Below are 21,411 nucleotides of genomic sequence, written 5' to 3'. Positions count from 1 at the left end.
AGGCTCCTCGGGGGAGTTTTGGAAACTACGCTGAACTCATAAGGAGCCTCTCTTCCTAGTGCCAGTAAGGTGTCAGCTGGGGCTGCTTGTATGTTGCCATCTAAGTAGTATTGGCACTCCCCCAATTTCTCAACCTAAGTAAGCCATATGCCAAGATTTCTTTGAATTTTTTTTCTACTTTTTTTTTTTCTTTTTTCCTTCCATCCCTTTCTTTCCTTCTTCTTTTTCTTTCACTTTGGGAATTTCTTTTATACACCGCAATGGCCAAGATATGAAATCCAGTCCATTCTTCAAGCTTAAGATACACCTATCACCTGTCCCCCCAACCAACACACACACACACACACACACACACTCACACACGTGCACACACACACACATTCTCAAACAAAGTGATCATGCCTTGGTAGATTTCAACTGAAAACTTAAACTTGAAGAATGTTTTCTAAAACTCCCCTGAGGAGAAGGTTGATACAACGTAACAACAACAAAAAAAGATAATATAAAGCTAAAAACTATGGAAGCGTGTCCCAATAATTTGTTGTCAGTGAACCAAGGCAAAAACAAACCTTTCTTGTCATCACTGTAGTTTGAATGGCATATTCACTGACCAAAAACTTTGTGGGTCTGTTTTTTCTAAAATTCCAGCACACTAAACGGAAGAAACAATTAATTGTTAGGTGGTCCATAATTCCATTGGCGGATTAACATGCTTAATCATGCATACCTTTCCCACTTGAATTCCTAAAATAGTAAAGAAATATCAGGGGTAATAAAATAGCTTCAAAATACAGAGATAATTTAAACAGTAATTTTCATTTATAAAGTAGATCCCTGCCATTTGTACTAATGATGGGGCCCCAGCTGTGCTGCATTATAAGCTATTCTCCAGGGGAGAAATGAGCAAAACAGAACCAAACTGCAGACTGGAATGGGATGGGGGAAACCTGACTAAGATAGCAAAGCTGCTTGCTTCTTTCTTCCCTCTTGGGAAGGGACCAGGATATCAAATCAATGAGTATGTGGCCACCTGGAAGCTCTCCCCTGGGCTTCTCAGCTCTAGGTGATAAATATTGTCCCCAACCCTTTGGGGAAGAGTTCTCAGGGTCAAGTGGAGGTTGCCACATTCTTAGTAAGGAAGCTTAGTGTTTGCTGACACCAAGAACTTTGGGAATAGTTCTGATAGAGATGGGCAGGAAGAAAAGAGACCCAGAGGTCTCTGCTCCCTCAAGCCAACCAGCTGAACCTTCAGGGCTGGCCTCTAATCCTGCGAAGAGCTAGTGAACCACAGAAAGCCAAGGATCTTTGTAGAAAGACTATTGAGACTGGTTCTTATATGAAGTTGGGTAGTTGGAGAAGTGTAGCCTGAAACCCACAGAAAATTCCTTTCTGAATTTCCAGGAGTATTTCCAGATGCATGTTGCTCATTTAGAGGACCTCCCAGTATACCAGGGGCCTGCATTCCAGTGGCTCAGAGCCCGAGTGTCAGGTAAAAGTACAGGTATCTAGGTCCAGACTGTAGCTACCAGAGAGCTACAGTTTTGATACAGCATAGGGAATGATTTGAATATATTGCACATTAAATTATAGTACTCTTTATAAAAATTAAATGTTGCAAAAGTTAGGCAGGCTACAATATCATCTTTATATGGGTTTTTGTTCTCACTCTTTTTGATGTTAAAAAAGAGTAAAAAATACTTTCTTTTTTTCCCCAGCATCTTTAGGTTGGATTCTTTAAGACTTGGGTGTGCAGTTTTTCAAGTAGGAAAGAATTTGTTATCGCCACTAATACATCTTGCTTTATCAACCTGGGATACCGAAGAAGATCATATTCTTTTTCATATTCAAAGTAGATGATACCAAACCCCTATCCACATGTTGCAAAGGTACCTCTTTTTTCTGTCTGGGATCTCTCTCTTGTGATAACTGCAAAACTTCAGGGATGCTTTTTAAGCGGAAGTTAGTCCAGAGTCGCCTGGTTAGTGTTCTACTCTTCACTATATTCCTGCCATATTAGTTCATGAAAACTCAGCCATCCTAATATCTACCTTTTCTCCTGAAGGGCAATCTGCCTTGAACAGAGCAGGTGCCTCAACACTGGGCCGGTAACCCAGTAAAATGGTGCAATCTTAGGTGTGTTCTTGAGGTGTGTTCTCTGCTGAGATACTTCCTACAGGAGCAGTGAGGTATAACATATACTTGTACAAGTTTCCTAGGGCTGCTGTAACAAGACCACAAACCAAGTTGGTTAGAATAAGATAGATTTACAGTCTCAGAGTTGTGGTGGCTAGAAATCTGAAATCAAGTTATTGGCAGGGTCATGCTCTATGAATCCTCTGGAGGATCATTCATTGCCTCTTCTGAGCCTCTGGTATTGCTGACAATCATTGGTATTCCTTGGTCGCACAGACACATCCAATCTCTGCCTTCATCATCACATGGTGTTGTCCTGTGTGTGTGTCTGTGTTCAAATTTGCCTTATCTTATAGGAACATTAGTCTTTGGATTAGGGCCTACTCCAACTCAGTATGAATTCACTTTACCTTGATTATCAGCAACTTGATTATTTAACTTTCCTCCTGATCTGCACCTAGCTCTAATGTTCTGTCCTCTGACTTTTGCCATGATTTCAGCTCACAAAAAAGAACTTCATTGATTTGAGGGCCTCATGTTCCAGACAGACAGTCCAATTCAAATATAAATTATTTATACACACACACACACACACACACACACATATATATGCACATAGCATCTTCTTTCTACACCTATTCATGCAGCCCAATATATAATCTTCTATCGATGCTGAATTCACCTCCTAAGTTGGACACTAGCCCAGCTATATGCTTATTAGAACCAGGTATCTATTATAAAAGGGTTGAGAAGTTAAAATCATACTGAAAAAATCTTATCCCAGTTGAACTGAGGAATTAATTAATTCCCTTAATCATTTAATCTGGTAGCATTCAATATAATTTTCTGTGAAGATGGAAAAGTTTTATTTCTGTACTGGCCAATTCAATAGCCACTACTCACATATGATTACTGAGTACTTGAAATGTAGCTGATGTGGCTGAAGACATGAATTTCCAATTCTATTTAATTTCAATTAATTTTCATTTAAATTTAAATAGCAACATGTAATTGGTGATTACTGGATTGGACCGCACAGATCTACTCCATTCCTTTAATGTAAAGGAATATGTGGCAGGACAACAGTTAATCCTTCAGGAACAAATAATAAAATTGAATTCATTTGTTATGATAGGAGCTTTATAGGTTCTTAAGTGTAAAAGAAAGAAAAGGTGATGTACTGGATATGGCAGTCTAACCAAATAATTCCAGGACAAAATGAGTGAGATGTATCATCATTTATGTGTTGTTAGAGACTGAGATCTTCATCTTTCTAGCTCCAAGCATACTTCAAGAGCTATGGAAAATCTGACAAAGGTGAAAATGTTTGAAACATATTCAACCACATTTTCTAGAAGCCAGATGAGACCCTGGAGAAGCAAGGACCTAGCCTTTCCTGATGAGTATCTCAGCCACTTGTAATACTGCTTGGCTCACATTTGAAGTTCCTGCACTAGTAGGAGATAGATTAAGGTATTATCCTCACATTTTCAGATTGTCTCTTTTAATTTCTCTGAGTCCAATTTAGTGTTTTCTTTGGATAAATTGCTTCATTAGTATTCATGTGCAAAATGTTATTCAGACTTTAAAAATAGAAGATGTCAAAGTTGAGGTAATATATCTGATTGGGAGATTATCTTGTTCCTGAACTGGAAACCCAAAGAAAGCAAAGAAAGAGAGAGCAGTTAAGATTATTGATATAAGGAGAGTGTCCATCATAAGGCCTGAGGGAAATATCTTATGTCACACAAAGATGAGTTACTTTATGAAGAACTTTAATCAGTTTGATTCAACTTTAAGATGTTGGGGCTTCTAAGTTCCATATGTTTCCATGGTTGTCAAGAAATCCTCACAGAGAAAAGTTTTAATTAAAGGTAGCCGAACCTGGAATTAGTATAATTTACCTTCTGATCTCATGGGATACATCTAGAGAAGATGTAGGTATACTGAGCAGACAGAGAAAAGGAAATGGATGAGTTGAGAAAGAATTTTTTTAAATAATTTTTTAAAAGATTTATTTATTTATTATTTTAGAGAGAGAGAGCAAGAGAGAGAGAGTGGGAGGAGGGGGAGGGGAAAGGGAGAGAATCTCCCACAGACTCCCTGCTGACCACAGAGCCCACTGTGGGGCTCTATCTCACAAGCCTGAGACAGGACCTGAGCTAAAACCAAGAGTTGGACGCTTAACTGACTAAACCACCCAGGCACCTAGACAAATAATTTAAGGATATAAAGAACTCTAATAGCTAAATGCAATTGGAAATAAACTTCTATAGGCACAAAACCTTTGGTCTTTTTCTTTCTGAATTCTACCCCAAACGCGAGGTAATCACCAGCAGATATGAACTAGAATGTCCTTTTTTTTTTCTTTTTCTTTTTTTTTTTAACTTTGAACAAGAATGAGCATCTTATCATAAATTTAAAAGTCATTTTTATTTCGTGAACAGCTAACATCAGTTCAAAGAATATTCTTATGCCTTTACATTTAATTAATTAAATTTAAAAAATTAATGGTGCTTAACATGTATTCATATCTTAGTGATATAAACTGTGTACTTGACCTCATAATTCTCTCTAGGCCTCTTCAATTTTCTCTTCTAAAAGTGCAGGGGTATATGTGTGCATGAAATGGATTATCATCAAGGTAGCTTTTGTTCAGCATATCACTATACGACTCCATTGGCAAGCTTATATAGCTGTCCCTTTGTTGTCTGTATTTTTTTTATTGTGTTATGTTGGTCACCATAAAATACATCATTAGTTTTTGATGCAGTGTTCCAAGATTCATTGTTTAAGGACAACACCCAGTGCTCCATGCAGTATATGCTCACCTTAATACCCACAACCAGGCGCACCCATCCCGTCCCTCTAATACCCTCAGTTTGTTTCTCAGAGTCCACATTCTCTCATGGTTTTTCTCCCCCTCCAATTTCTCCCAATTCACTTTTCCTTTCCTTCTCCTAACGTCCTCCCTGTAATTTCTTATGTTCCACAAGTAAATGAAACCATATGGTAATTGACTTTCTCTGCTAGACTTATTTCACTCAGGATAATTTCCTCTGGTCCCATGCAAAAGTTGGATATTCATCCTTTCTGATGGCTGAGTAATATTCCATTGTATATATGGACCACATCTTCTTTATCCATTCATCTGTTGAAGGGCATCTAGGCTCTTTCCACAGTTTGACTATTGTGGACATTGCTGCTATGGACATTGGGGTACATATGGCCCTGCTTCTCGCTACATCTGTATCTTTGGGGTAAATACCCAGTGGTGAAATTGCTGGATCATAGGGTAGCTCTATTTTTAATTTTTTGAGGAATCTCCACACTGTTTTCAAAGTGGCTGCACCAACTTCCATTCCCACCAACAGTGTAAGAGTGTTCCCCATTCTCCACATCCTCTCCAATATTTGTTGTTTACTGTCTTGTTGACTTTGGCCATTCTAACTGGTGTAAGATGGTATCGCAATGTGGTTTTGATTTGAATTTCCCTGAGGGCTAATGTTGATGAACATTTTTTCATGTGTCTGCTAGCCATTTGTATGTCTTCATTAGAGAAGTGTCTGTTCATGTCTTCTGCCCATTTTTTGACATGATTATCTGTTTTTTTGGGTGTTGCGTTTGAGAAGTTCTTTATAGATCTTGGATATCAGCCCTTTGTCTGTAGTGTCATTTGTGAATGTCCATATATTTTTAATGGCTTTCCAGTTACTCCTTGAATTATTTTTTATAATACTTGTATATAAAACTTGTAAATAAAATCTTCACTTTCAGTAGATGGGAATTGGCTTCTCTGAAATGTAAATTTTGGATAATTTGCTTTCTTAAAGCAAAATATTCAATCTGTGTGTCTATGAGCTAAGGATACAAGGACTCTCCGTCTCTCCCTTCCTCCCTCTTTCCGTCCTTCTTTCATTCTTTCTTTTTATCATATTGTTTTCTGGATGTTGGTGAAAATTTTGAGGATTGACTGAGGAAATACACTATTTTAATATTTTATCTTTCAAAATATTAGTGAAATCTTCAGTGTCTAAGCAAAGCCTGAATAGGAGTGTTGCCTGATTTCCATGGTGAGGTGTGAATCAATGGGTTATGAAACCCTCCTCTCCTCTGTTACTCATCCCTCATACTCATTTCCCAAAGACAAGAATGCTTTTCTTTTCATTCTCAGATTCTCCTTTTATTTATCTTATTAAGCCCTTTATTTTGCATAAAGATGAGGAGATGTTTTACTGTTCATATCACTGTCACTTGCCAGGGAACTGATTTATCATATGTGACACTAGAAAAAATAAAACAGTAATTTATATTCATGAAGTCCTCATTTGTGCTTTCTAAACAGATATAATACAATTTGTCTAACCTCTCCAGGATGTTCTAGAGCCCTATCATTTTATGACATTTTCTGTCCAGTATGAATAGGAGAAAAGTAGTACATGAAAGGTAAAAATATTATAAATATAATTGAATTGAATATTTTTAGACAAATGAAAAATAGAAAGAATTACTAAGTGAAGTTTTAGTTCATAAACTTAATTTTATAATATGTCAGAAGATGGCATAGAAAATTTGACTTGAAATTTGAGCATTATCGTAACATTTCTCTCATGTACAGAGAGATATCTAAATTGACAAACAAGCAAACAAAAACCAAAAGACACTTTCAGCTACAGAAACCTTATAAGAACCTCAGCTGTAAACTTGTAACATGCCAAATCTTTTTTTTTTTAGATAGACTGTAAATTTTTATCATAAAGCATATCTCAGCCAACCAAACAAAAAATAAATAACATTTTATCATTTTTTCAATTAGTGCCATCATATTCAAGATTCCCAGGGAAGGCAGAGAGGATCAAACAGTTTTATGTCTCAGTTTAAAGATCATTTTCTTAGAACAAGTACTTCCAAGCTCCCAGTCTTGGCTAGGTTCCCCTGGTGTGTACCTTTGCAGCCCTATTTCCTCCATAGAATTTTTTACAGTTGTAATGTAGGCAGTACTTTTGCAAACATTTGTCTCATGGCTGTCATCATTAAACCAAACTCCATGATGGAAACCGCATTGATTCTGTTCCCCCTGCACACCCAAGGCTGAACACAAGACCTCCTGGATATCTATACTGTGCGTATTCAAAAACACATGTTGAATTAATGAGTTACAATTCTCATAATCATCTTTAATGTATTTAAAGCATTTAACCTTTTCATAAGGACAGAGGGATGTCTCCCTCTGAAGGGAATTGGCTTTTGGAGTAAACCTACTAGGTTGGCCCAGTGTATCACAACACTGGATTCTGTCAAGGGCCTAGGGATGCATTCTTTATATTTGCGATTATATCCTGGAAATAAAACCAGCAAGTAATGTGTGGCTAAAGTATTTATTTATGTGATGAGGTCACGATTAGATTTACTCTGTGACTAAGCTACTTCTTCTTCCAACAGAAGTTCAAAGGAAGCTAAGGAAAAGGGACGCCTGGGTGGCTCAGTCAGTTAAATGGCTGCCTTTGGCTCAGGTAGTGATTCCAGGGTCCTGGGATTGAGTTCTGCATTGGGCCCCTTGCTCAGAGGTGACCTTGCTTCTTTCTCTGTCTCTGCCTGCCTCTCTGCCTGCTTGTGCTGCTCGCTCTCTCTCTCTCTCTCTGTGACAAATAAGTAAATAAAATCTTCAAAGCTAAGGAAAAGAAAATGCTGTAGGGCAGGGAGATGAGAGCACCATTGACTAGCAGCTGAGCAGGCACAGAAAGCTTCAGAGTTGGGATCCAATACTAAACAATGTCCTGTCTCAGTAGGGCAGAACCAAATAAATGGAAATTGGGTAAAAAGCTTTTGTGAAGGGTAAGCGGGAATACAGCTGGTTGGTGAAGATGCCAACAAAAAGACTGGTGATGAGTCTAGTCTTTGGGACCGTTGAATGTTGGCATTCTTGAAGTACCGCTAAAAAGCCCTGATGATCAGAAAAATCTGAGTTTATTATTCACAAAGTCAAGGAGAAGGGAGGGTAAAATCAGGATATTTTTGAGGCTTTGGAGTCTGATTTAAGGGTTAAGATTGGGTAAGAATCATGATATAATAATGAATAATGCTTCAATGAACATAGAAACACAGATATTCAAGGTATGGAAACAATTATCTGTCAATAGATAAATGGATCAAGAAAATGTGGTATATTTATAGAATGGAATATTAGTTAGTCTTAATAAAGTAACAAATCCTGTTATTTGTGACAGTACAGCTGGGCTTTGAAAGTATTATGCTAAGTGAAAAAAACCAGGCAGGGTCAACTCATAGAAGGTATAAAAGTAATTGCTATGCATTGAAGAGGGTGGTGAAAGAAATAAGGAGAGGTTGGTAAAACACTATAAACTTTCAGCTCTAGAATGAATAAGGTCTGAGGACCTAATGTAGAACATGATGGCTATAGTTAATAACACTGTATTGCATACAGAAATTTGCTGAGAGTAGAGCTTAAATGTTCTCACCAAAGAAAAGAAAAGGGGTAAATATGTGAAGTGTGGATGTATTAATTAAGTAGATAGTGGAAATCCTTTAAACTGTATATGTATATCAAATCATCACATTGTCCACTTTAAGTATCTCACAATTTAATTTGTCAATTATCCATCGATAAAACTGAAAAAGAAAAACACATAAAATTGGTGGGTACAGTAAGGGAAGGGTTTTATGGTGAGGTTTCCAAGAATCTCAAAGAGTAAACTGTCATTTGAGGTTATCTATTAAAAAGCTGGAGAATTTGGTGTTAGGTGAAATAGGAATTTTGGAGAAATTTCCAAAATGAACAGTGAAGGTATCTGCAACTTTTATCTTTATGGGCAAGAGTTTCCTGGAATAGGAAAGTCCTCTGGATGAATACCGTGGAATAGTTAGGTCCTGTTTAAGGTGAGCAATGATCTGCATGTGTGTGGATGGTTTTAGGTCTCTGTCCTCTTCTTGTTCTATGACATTCTTCTGTTTCAGGAAAAGGAGGCTCACTGAAGGAGCCTGGGGCAGTAATGATCACCTTACCTCAGAACTGTAACTATCAGCAGTGGGAAAGGGCTATATCTTTGAACCAATCTCCTCTATCACGAGGGAGACTTATTCGTTAACCTCTGCTTCAGAGTGCCTATTATGGCTCATGAATTTGAATCTCCTCACTCCCAGATTTCTAATGAAATAAATATAAAGCAATAAACAAGTAGTAGAGCAGAAAAGAGGGGAAGGAGCAGATGCTACATTTACTTGTTTAATTCATGTGCTTTGAGACTTCCAGAAATATTTGGTGGGGAAAATTATTTATAGTGGGAACAGATAACATAAATGTATAAGGTTAGTAATTAATCATATTAGCAGGATAATACTTCTGAAAGGTATGTGGGGAAATGCCATTAGTGGGCCAGCTCTAATTTGTTTTGTCTTATTATATGCTTGGTTAAAAATGGCCATTCTTATCATCAAATGAATACTAGATGAAGTGAGAAGTGAGTGTTGTGATTCAATTTTAAAAGATGAAAAATGTTTTTAATAAAATACTTATTTAATTTTTGGGAAAAAATATTGCAACATGACAAAAGGCATTAAGATGCTAACCAGAATTCTAGAAAGAAAGCCAGCATGTCAAGGACCCTCCATGGAATGGGAGGCTGGCAAATCCCCCTGACCTGAGGAGACAAGAAAAACACATTAGAATTCTTACAGTATAAGACTCTACATGGACGCACACTTGACCAACAAGGCTCAGGTGATGGCAATGGCATCATCCTTATTTTAAGTAACATAAAGGAAACTGGACTGGCTTGGGTATGCACGTTGTGCCTCCCTTCTCTTGGCCCTAACAGGACCCTTCTTCTTCCCCACATGCTTCTCTCTAAGGTGATGGTGTCAAGCCCATGTAAAAACAGAAGTCACAAACCCCAGTGCCCACAGAGAACAGGAACTTAACAGAAGATGAAGTAGGCCACAGTTAGATTAAGGAGAGTGAGTGTAGGGAGTGGTGGTCCTTGGTGGACTAGAAGGAGCACAGCTACTCAGATCTAGTTGATTGTCACCATGTAGGAATATTTTTGCTCCATGTGCCAAATGTTTCAATGTTTCAAGAAATGCTAGCCATTCAGATTTTTGTATGTTAGTTTTCTATTTATAAAGCCTATTTTAACAACCAAAGAAAATCCCACACATCTGCAGGTTGAACTTTGTGGGCCTCATCTTGTTTAAATGGCTGAATTTTGAAGACATAATAGCCAATATACAATTGACTTTGTCCCTGGCTCCTCTCAGATGTCAGAAGGCAGGCCAGTGCATCCTCTCCTGACTAAAACGGGATCTGAATTTCTACGGTTAGGGACACATTATTCTTTTAGAACAGGGGACCTTTCGTTCCTCATTAAACATTAAAATATCTCTGGTTATTAACTTACGGAGGTGATACAATAAATCTAATCTACCAGAAGCTTCTGCTGAAACTGATGGAAAGAGAGTAAAGCTCTGGGGAAGTGGTGCCACTGTGTTTAAAAAAAAAAAAAAATCAGTTCTTCAAAATGCAGAAGTCCTGGCTTCAGCCCTAGACATTCGAGTTCTCTAGAATTGCAGGAGAGGGCAAACCACTTGCTCAGTGAGCACTCCTGGGTGATTCTTAGGTAGTTTTCTGGAAATAAGCAAACAAAAACAAAAACCTAGGCAGCAGTTCTGGAACTTTAGTAAGCATTGAGCTCACCTGGAGGGCTTGTCCTAGCACACACTGCTAGTCCCATGCCCAGAGCTTCTGGTTCAGGAGGTCTGGGGTGGGGCCCAGGAATTTGCATTCCTAGCCTGGTTCCCGGTGATGCTGTTGCTGCTGGTCTGGGGACCGCATTGCATGCAGGCAGGTTGTCTGGGGTGATCATGGTTAAGTGTACACAAGGGCCGCAAGTGAGGGCAAAAGAGTCTGGAATAACTTCATCTGCTTCATCGTGGTGCCTTGGCTTTTGTGCTGGAGCTCGAACCTGACAGCATAGCAGACTTTGCAGCTGGTTCATTCACTCATCAAATTATTTAGTGACACTTGGCAGGTGCCAGATACCATGCTAGGCATATGCCCATAAATTATCTTATTAAATAATTAATTAATTAATCCAACACATATCTATTGAGCATCCACCATTACCCAGGCTATGGGCTAGTTGCTGATAGGAGTCAGGTCTCAGCTTTCAATGAATCAGGGACCCAGAATCTCTTGGCTTCTCAATGTCTTTCATATTCAGAAGACAGCTTGAAGAAAATGCTGGTTCTTTCTGGGTAAGCAAAACAGAGCACAACAGAGCTGATTTGTTGTGTTATCTTGTGGAAATGATGTTCTGCACAGATCCCTGAAGCTCAGAGGGGGAGACACTTCTGTCTGAACAGAGTTGACAGCTGTGGTCCAGTCGGCCCAGCAGGGACAGTGGGCCCTTTCCCATTAGAAGCAACGAGGTGTCCCACAGTCACCCTGTGCTTGGCAGCAGGACCCCAGACACAATTTTCCTAGAAATGGTGCTTTGCCAGTGAAGACGAATGTAGATGAGACAGGCTGTCAAAACCTTCCACACTGTAGCCCTCCTATACTGCTTCCTAGAAAATGCCCAGTGTGCCCCACAGGAGGCCTGCCTTTTCTCTGTCTGCAGCTCAAGGATTATAGAGGGCATGGGCGTCAGAAGCACATATATTTGTAAAGTTACAGAGGCTGCCCCATACTTTACCTGAAAACAAATAATTTTTTTTTTTTTTTAATCTGGGCCAGAGGAGAGCTAAGAATTTCCTGGTGGTTCTGTATTGCTACATTGGATTCAGACCTCTTCCACAAATATAGTACAATGTTATGAAGACGAAAAGGGACTCTTGATTTAGTCTGATCTTTTTTTTCCTTCTTAGTTTCCTGAGTCTAACCATTTTTACAAAGTCTAAAAAGTGAATTATTCTCCAGACAGTGCATATTGACACTTTTGCATATGTTTAAGTGGATTGGTTCCCTTGTCTTCAAAATATAGATCATTTCCTTGAGATATCCTTGAGCTAAATATTATACTAATTTTTAAAATCATAATTGTTTAGCTTGCAATACTTGCACTGAAAGCTCTTTGAGAATTGGAACCAGCTAATTTAGGACTATATCTCTCCAGGAGAGAGATAGACTTGCCTAGAGTCGACACCCAATGTATATTCACTGAATATATACATGATAGAATGAAAAATGAACAAGCATTAGACAATACTGAGGAAGCAGGCTCAGGGGAGTGTGGTATTGTCTTCAAGATTTTCTTGCTACAGAAGTAGGTGGGGACCTGTCACTTGCCTTCCAGCATGGAGTTCACCACACTACCTCTGTCAGATCCCTGCTGACTTTCACTGAAAAGTATGGATTCTGGTTCTGTCACTAAATTTGAGATTTGAAGACTCCAAGGAGAAGTGAGCTAGTTGAAATTAAAAATAATTTATTGGGAAGGTAGTTGTTTTTCCTTCTTAGGGGGCAAATGTAAGTGGCAAACTTGATAGAAAGTTAATTTATATTGGGGCACCTGGGTGGCTAAGTCGGTTAAGTGTCTGCCTTTGGCTCAGTCATGATCTCAGGGTCCTGGGATTAAATCCCTCACTGGGCTCTTTTCTCAGTGGGGAGCCTGCTTCTCCCACTCTCTCTCCCTCTGTGCACTGTCTCTCTCTCTCTCTCTCTCTAGCTCAATTGCTTGCTCTCCCTCAAATAAATAAGCAAATCTTTTTTAAAAAGGAAAATTTAAGTTAAAATTCTAGACTCAGGTTAAGATTCCCATAAAAACTCCAAATCCCGTTAAAGCAGTTTCGGGGATACATGTACACCTTTTACTACAGATATTTTAATTGACTTGATAAATTGAGTTTACCAGTAGGTGATAAAATATCTGTTAGGCTGGAAGGAAGAATATTTAACTTGCATATCTGCTCAGGAAACTATTTAAACTTAGAATGCTTATCTTTATGGCTGGATAATAAGGATTATTTGACACTAGTGAATATAAAAACTTAAGTAGTTCCAAGAGTTCTCTGTGTTTATCTCGTACATGCTCTGTCTCAGTTAACAGACTACTCGTGTCTCAAGCTCCTGTGGTCTTGTCTAGTTCTACCACTTATGCCTCAGATATTTCCCAACTCCGTTTCTCTTCCATTTCCTTTGACCAGATTTACACGCCCATCACCTCCATTCTCTTTCTGCTTCACAGTGCTGTCAACCACCATTTTGAAACACAAGACAGATGACGCCATTTCCCGAAACCCTACGATAGCTGTCCACCATGCGGAGTGATGTCCCAACCCTATAGCCAAGCGTTCAGAGCTCCCTACAGCTTTGCTCCAGCTACTGTTTCTAGACTCCTCTTTCACCATGTCCCTCCACGCAAACTCTGTTCCATCCATGCTCAGCTACTCACCGACCCTCTTCAGACATTAAATGAGGAAGACCACAGAGTGCAGGTGTTTAGAGTAGGGAGGAGTTCTGGAGGCATGTTGTCTGGGTTCAAGAGCCAGCTTCACTACCAACTTGGTGGCCCGGAGTCCATTCTATCACTTCTCTGTGAAACAAGTATTGAGGGAACCTCTGTGGGGTTACTGAGTTCCACATGAGAGGACTCAAGCAATATGCCTAGAAGAGAGCCTATCAGTCATCTCTGTCATCTTTCACACAGCCGCTCAGGATCCCCTGCTGGTGCTGTCAGGGTCACACTCACCCTGCAGTTAACAGTATGCATACCACTTTGGAAACCAACAAGGGGAATCAATTATTTTTCTGGATTCCTGCAGGATTTTAGTTGCCTTGAGTGGTGATGAAGTGTTTTGCTGTCTTCATATTCCCCCTCCAGAGGATGCAATCCTTGAGACCAGGAGCACTGTGGGATCCTCTCTTTCCATTTGCTGTGCCAGCACCATGCTTAGCACCTGGAAAATGCACATTAAACATTTGGTGATTATCTGTGAGATATTCAAAGCACTTATGTTTAAATACATCCAGGATAATAACCTGATTTCAAATGCCTACTACTCATACACCCTATTTAAAAGTTAATTTCACTCATTCAGCAGATACTTATGGAATACCTACTCTTGCCAGACCCTGTTGTAGGCACCAGGGATTAAAGTAGTTAAAAAATAGGTAAATTTCCTGCTCTCAAGGAGCTTTGTAAGATAGAAGATGGATGAAAACAGTGAATTAAAAGATTTAAGAAGGTGATAAGTGTTATGGGTAAAAAGAAAGCAGGGATGGAAATCATTGCTTTAGGTAGGGGTTGTCCATATAGATCTCACTGACAGGTGACATTTGAGGAAACATGAGCGGAACTTGTAGCACCTGAGGGAAGGGCTTTCCAGGCAGAGGAACAGCCAGCACCAAGAGTGTGAGGTAAAGCTTGCCTGGAGAGGTTTAGGATGAGCAATGAGACCTTTGTGGCTGGAATGGTGTGACCCCAAGGAGGGAATTGTAGGAGTGACATCAGAGGTAACAGGAGCTGGAGCTTGTAGCAGCAGTGAGACCCATGCTGTTTGACTCCCTATCCTCACCCTCTTACGGGCTACCCTCACCACTAAAGAACATTTTGGGGCCCAGTTCATAGTCTTCCTCTCCTTCCCACCTTTTGAACCTGAGTTCTAGATATTTTCAACACCCATGTAGATAAGTCATCCAATGATGCAGCCTACAATTCCAGGTTCTCTGGCCTCAGGTAACCCTTACCTCTTCTCCAATAAGCCACTCTCATCCTGGACCATGACATTGTTTGGAAACTGCCTCATGAGACATGCTTACTTAATAGCTTTCCAGCCCCATCTTCACGGGAGCTGTTTGTGGAAACTTCCAGACCTTCAAGTGACTGATGCTGCCATCTCTCTCGTTCTACCTGTCTGTCCCTCAGGAGTGTCTTTCTGGTATGTTCAGGCCAGACCCAAACTTAATCATCTGAGTTCTTTTTATGCTTCTATTATCAGTTTATTGTAGCTAAATCCTTCCACTGCTCTGTCCTTCAGAATTCCAATCCTATGTTAAATCCTGAAAATCTAGCTTCTTCAATCTTAATGGCAGAATTCTTCAGTGTTGTTAGAAAACAGAAAAGCACACCTAACCATGCCTTGGTATCACTCCAGATTTATGGTCCCACAATGTAAGTGCACTATTAAACTTGCCCACTGATCTTTTATTTCTCCTTTTTTCATTCGTGGTTTCCTTCCCTTTCACTGCCATTCTAAATGGCTGAGGTTGGCCTTTAACCAAAATAGGAAAGCTACCCTGCTTGACATAATCATCTTAATTTTTAAAAAGTTAACTTATTTTCAAGTAGTTAATCCATGTACAAAATCAAAATCCAAAAAGTTAAAAAAAGGTGTAAGTTAAAAGTAAATTTTCTATAAAAGTATCCCTTTAATACCCAGTTCCCTTTCATAAGACAATCAGGTTTTGAACTTCTTATTTATCTGTCTAGAGACACACTATAAAATATAAGTAAAAACATTTGTATGTGTGCCTATAAACTCCAGCTGTAATCATATCAGTATATATATGTTTGTGTGTAGACACACATGTGGTAGGACATTATAGACACTACGTTGCATCTTCTCCCCTCGCACTATAATTTGGAGATTCTTCTACATCAGGGCATGTGGATCTTCCTCTTTATTTTAATGGCTGTAAAGTATTCCTTTGTCTGCCCGTATCACCCTTTATTTGATCACCATCACGCCGATGGATGTTCAGGATATTTTCACATTTTGCTATCATAGACAGTTCTGCCAATGAGAAACTATGTGTCATTTTTCACAAGTACTAGTCGTAATAGTCATAGAATATTCCTAGAAGTAGAATTGCTGACTAAGTGCATGAACATTTTAAATTTTGAAAAACATCTTAAATGTAGATAAATGATACCCAAACACCCTCCACAAGAGTTGTACCAATTTACATTTCTGCCAGCAATTACATTTGAGCATGCCTGTTTCTCCACTCAGTTAAAATGGCATTTTGCTAGAGTTTTAATTTGCATTTCTCTGATTGTGAGTAAGGTTGACCAACTTTTCATATGTTTATGAGGCATTTGTATTTCTTTTTCTGGGAGCAATCTGTTCATATTGGAGTCTATTTTGGACTCTGCTTAATTGTCAGGTTTTTGGAGTTAGACTTTTCTAGTTAATATTTCTTCCTATTATATTCCCGGATTGAACAATGTTATATATAGCCTTTGTCATCCTACTGCTTATCTACTGAACAGCTCCCCCTGAATATTTTCCCTAAACTTCTCCTTAGTGAAGATTTGTGTATCGCAGTTGTGAGCTGGGGGACGGGAGTGGGGCGGTAGTATCATCCCAGGACAGTCAGGCAGCCTTAATTGGATCCTCAATTCTGCAGTCTGTGAAAGTCCAAAATTATCCCCCATGCCCCAGTTTCTCATGATATTCAGGAGCAGGGGAAACCCTATACTCTCAGGATCTCATACAGAGATGCCTTCTGTATCTCTGTGTGATACCTGTATTTCTACTCTTCACTTTATCTCCATTCTCTCCATAAAGGTGGTAAAATCACTCACACCCTTTACTGTCTCTCTCAAGCAATTCCACCGCAGGATTTCTTGTATTTGGCTAAATTTATCAACGGTGTGTATTCATGAGAAAGGTCACTCTTCCTTTTTCTTTACATCCACCTTTCCTGTTTCATCTCCTTTTCCTCAGTGAACTCTTCCCCCACTATCTTCTCAAGAATTAAATACATTCCTTTCTTTTATAAGTGTGTCTATAGGTACATATGTATATGTGTATGTATATGCAATCACCTTTTGGTGAACATATTTGTATATTCTGTGATCTCACCTTTTATGTAAAATCGCACACTCAAGTATTTCTTTTGAAAAAAGCAGTACTTCCACCAAGCAGAATTCTGCTGAAGACAGTTTCTTCTATAAGTATATACCTGGAAATCTCTGTAATTCTGATATGTATCTCACCTACTAATGCTAGGCACAAGGGATGGACTTAAATGCAATGATGTTCAGTTAAATGCCACATGATGCTTAGAGTTTGTGAGACAGAATTTACAAGGATCTTCCAATGAAATGTATTTTGAATCAAGTGCAAAGGACTCTGTATGAATTTGGACTCTTATGAAAAATAATTCTTATATGGATTTGTTTAGAATGGTCATGTATAGGAATGCATGTTCAAGTTCTGACGGAGTTAGACTCATGGCATCAATATAATATTTGATACGGCAGATGAACCCTCGGATTCTATTAAACTTTCTGAAAAGGTCAATGTATTTTGGAAAAGGAGTCTAGGACATCTTTGGACTGTTATTCCCTAATATGTTTATGAGCTATTTATGTGATGACCTTTCCAGCTTCTTAAGAAAATTGAAGTCATTGGATATAATGTTTATTATTCAACTACTGTGTCTGTTAACAAATTTATCTACAACTATTCATTCTCCCCATATTTCCAACAGCCCTAGTAGATTAGGTGCTCCTCTTCCTTCCCAAGGTCAACCTATTCCTCTGTACCCTTAACTCTAGCCAAAGCAAACTCCTTCTGATACTTTACTACTCCGATTATCCTTCCTCATTTCCTTTCAACTGGTTTCTACACTTTAAACCCTAAATCTGCTCATATCTAGGTAAACTCTTCCTTACCAAAAAGAAAAGCCACAGTCTTCTCTAAAACTTTTGACTTTGAGTCTTGTCTAAAAATTCACCCCTTTTTTTCTCTACCTCTTATCAAAATTTTAGAAAGTAACTCCCTCTAATGCTTTCACTTCTTTCCCTCCCATTCACTCAACTAATAGTTGTAGCTTGACTTCTCTCCCCACCAATCTACTGATTTCATCAAGTCACCAATGACGACACAATTTCCAAATAAAACAGTGTTTTCCTAAACGTTATCTAATTGGGCCACTCATCCACCCTTGTTATTGTTGATCCTTCCCTAATTCCTGAAAGAAATCTCTTTCATCTTGCCTTCCATAGAACCATTGATTCTCTATAAACTTACCATATCAATCCTGACCTGTGTGGGTTTAGTGTGATCTTCTTTGTCCCATTCCTAGCATGTTCCTGTCCCAAGACTCCTTCAATGCCCACTGCTCATATAATCCTCCTGCTGCTTCTACCCTTCAAAATTCCAGTCCTGCATTTTTTTGTGTAGGCTTCTTTCTTTCCCAACCACTTTCCACGAGATATCTCATCAAACTTCTTGGTTTCACCTACTGTTATGATGCTAACGACCCTCAAATCCCTGTCCAGCTCAAATCTCTCTACCAACTCCCACATTTTACAGACAGTTACTCTTAACTTCTTTCTGAACCTTATCTTCATTGCAAGTCAACCTTAATATTTCACAGCTCTTCCCTTTTCACTGTATCTCTGACACCACTGCCCCACCTAAGGCTCTTTCTCACTTGCCTGTAATGTTTTAGCAGTCTCCCACAAGTCTTTCTGCCTCTCCAACCTTGGCTTTCTCAGTTGGTCAGTACATGCTTAGGCCATGTTTCTATAATGAAGGTGTGACATTTACCATTCCTTACTCCTGCTGTCTTTCCATCTCATGTCTTATCCCTCCTTTCCTTAAAGAACATCTCCTCTTTCATGTCATGATGCTTCTCCTCCCAGGTCTTTGTTCGGACTCTCCTTTATAAGAGGCTTTCTCATTCATCATTTCCCAATTAGCAAAACACCAGTAACTGTCCTGTGCCAGTTGTTTTTTAAGATTTAGATCAGGTGTCACCATCTCCTAGATATTTTCTCAAATACATTCTTTCTGCCCAGGTCTAGTTTAGGGGATCCATTCATGAAACCCTGAACCTACCCCTTATTATGATAACACTTTTTTTTTTTAGGCTTGTCTGTTTACACAACTGTCTCTCCCATTAGATTGAGTACTTGAGGGCAGAAGTTTCTTTTACCTACTTATATATTTCTAATGACTAGGTCAGAGCTTGGCACCTAGTTTGTGCTTAATAGTGTTATTGAATAAATGTATGAAGGAATAGTTTAGGTTAGAACATGGAATGGATATCTGAAAGTCAAACTGACTACTGGACCAGTATAATCTTTTCACTTCTTTTAGTTGTTGTTTTTAATGATAGAATGGGGATAATGGTGGTAATTGCCTTATATCATTTTTGTGATGATTAAATGAGATCATATTATGTAAAACACTTGACATACTGCCTGACATAGTAATTGCTCATGATATTACAATGTAATATTGACAATCTGCTCTATTATTTCTAGTGATACTTTTGGGGTTAAGCATCATCAGGAAAACAATATGTGAAGTCTATTCTTTTCACTTACCACTATTATTAGCCTTAACAGTGAGGAAATTGGCCTTCAGGTGGCTCATTTCCTTACTAAGGGAGCTCCAGGATCATGCTGGCTTTATTACTATTTTTTAATTACAAAGCTGTTTGCCTTATTTTCTCAATTAAAAAACAGAGAACGGAAGGAACATGAAAAAAATTTTTGTAGCCCCACCATCCATATACAATCACCGTCGATGTGTCTATTTTTCTCCTGAGAGCCCCTTACCTAGGCACATGTTGTTAAGAGCTGTTAGTGACAGTGGTGCCCTCGATGTTCAATCTGCTTCCTTAATGCAAGGACCACAGGCACTGAGAAAGTGCAGATTTTTAAATCTGCAAGGAAAAGAGACACATTTATTCTGAGTCCAGAGCTGAATGACAGCCCCGAACAAAGAGCCTCGTGAGGTATCAGATCACAGTGAGACCTCTCTTGGTATTAGATCCTTCAGTGGACACAGAAACAAGCATTTTTGTTTGCTTGTTTCAAAACACCAAGACCTAGGGCTGGTGATGTCTATAAATAACAATGGTAGCTCAACTCCTTGTTCAGGGAATAAGGATTCCAGCAACATCTAACTTCCAAAATACTTTGTTTCATTATATTGTGAATTCTCAGCATGTTACAGTTATTGTTTTATCAACAGCCATATGTTGTCGCCCTCTGGGAATGAACACCTGTCACTCTCAAATAGACTTGTCACTAATTTACCACTTATTTAGCAACAAATATTAAGCAATAGCAGTGGACGTTATTTCAGTTTATTGAGTCATGTTAAGACTAAAAGTGAAAAAAAAAAGTGATTCATTCATTACTTCTTTAATTAATTCAACAGTTATCTATTGCCTGACTCTGATATTCCAGGCATAGTTCTTAGCTGTGGTTAAATTGCCATGAACAAAACAGGCATGTTTAAATGTCTTTGAAGTATACCACCATAGCCAGGAAACTGATAGTAAGGAAGGAAACAATCAAATAAATACAGTAATTAGGATTATGATGAGTGCACTGAAGAAGGAACACTCATCACTGAAACAAAAGAATAGGGTTGAAGAGAATGGGGTGGGAAAACCACCTTCCAGTAGTTAGGGGAAGACCTCACTGAAGTGGCAATATTTCAGCTGAGGCCTAATGTGATATAAGGACCAGCCAGGCAGCAAGTTGGGAGAAGCACCTTCTGGCCTGGTGCTTAGAAACAGCTTCCTTGCTGGGGTGACCAAAAGGAGGCCAGTGTGGCTGGAATGTGGAGGCAAGCAAAGAGGTGAGAGGCCCAGATGAAGCTGGACACACCAGACCTGACTACACAGGATCTTATAGGCCATGTGAAATCATTTGGGTCTAACCAGACCCTAACCTGCTGGGCTATTAAGGAAGCCTAACTGACCTGGGAAAGAGAAATACCCAACTGCAGCCCACAGTAGCCTCCTGTCCCATTTATAGAGATAGGAAAAAAAAAGAGAGAGAGAGGGAGAGAGAGAGAAAGGAAGAGCACTTGTGAAGTTCATAGTCTAGAGGCATAGGCTCACTAAGAGACTGAGATTACCTAATCACAGGACTGCAGAATGCTTCCCTTCCCTCCACTCATCACCATCACCTTACTAACGACCTTTTACAGCAGTTCCTTTTACCCAGTACATCATGCCTGGCTACCAAGGAAAAATTGCAATGCATACCAAAAGGCAAAAAAATAAAGCCACAAAGAAAAATTGAAGACAGAGAGCACGCATCAGAACTAGATGAGGCAGGGGATATTGGGATTACCAGACCAGGAATTTGAAAAAAAACGATGTTTAAGGTGCCAAGTGCTCTAATGGATAAAGTAGACAGCATGCAAGAATAGATGGGCAGTATAAGAACTGAAAAAAAAAAAAAAAAGAAAAACATTCATTCACTTATTCTTTAATTATTTAACCAATTGTCTATTACAAATACTAAGAAGGAACCAAAAATGAATGCTAGAAGTAAGATTTTG

The sequence above is a fragment of the Martes martes genome, assembly GCF_963455335.1.
Source record: "Martes martes genome assembly, chromosome: 6".
In the NCBI taxonomy this organism is placed as follows: Eukaryota; Metazoa; Chordata; class Mammalia; order Carnivora; family Mustelidae; genus Martes; species Martes martes.
This window is presented reverse-complemented; position numbering follows the sequence as displayed.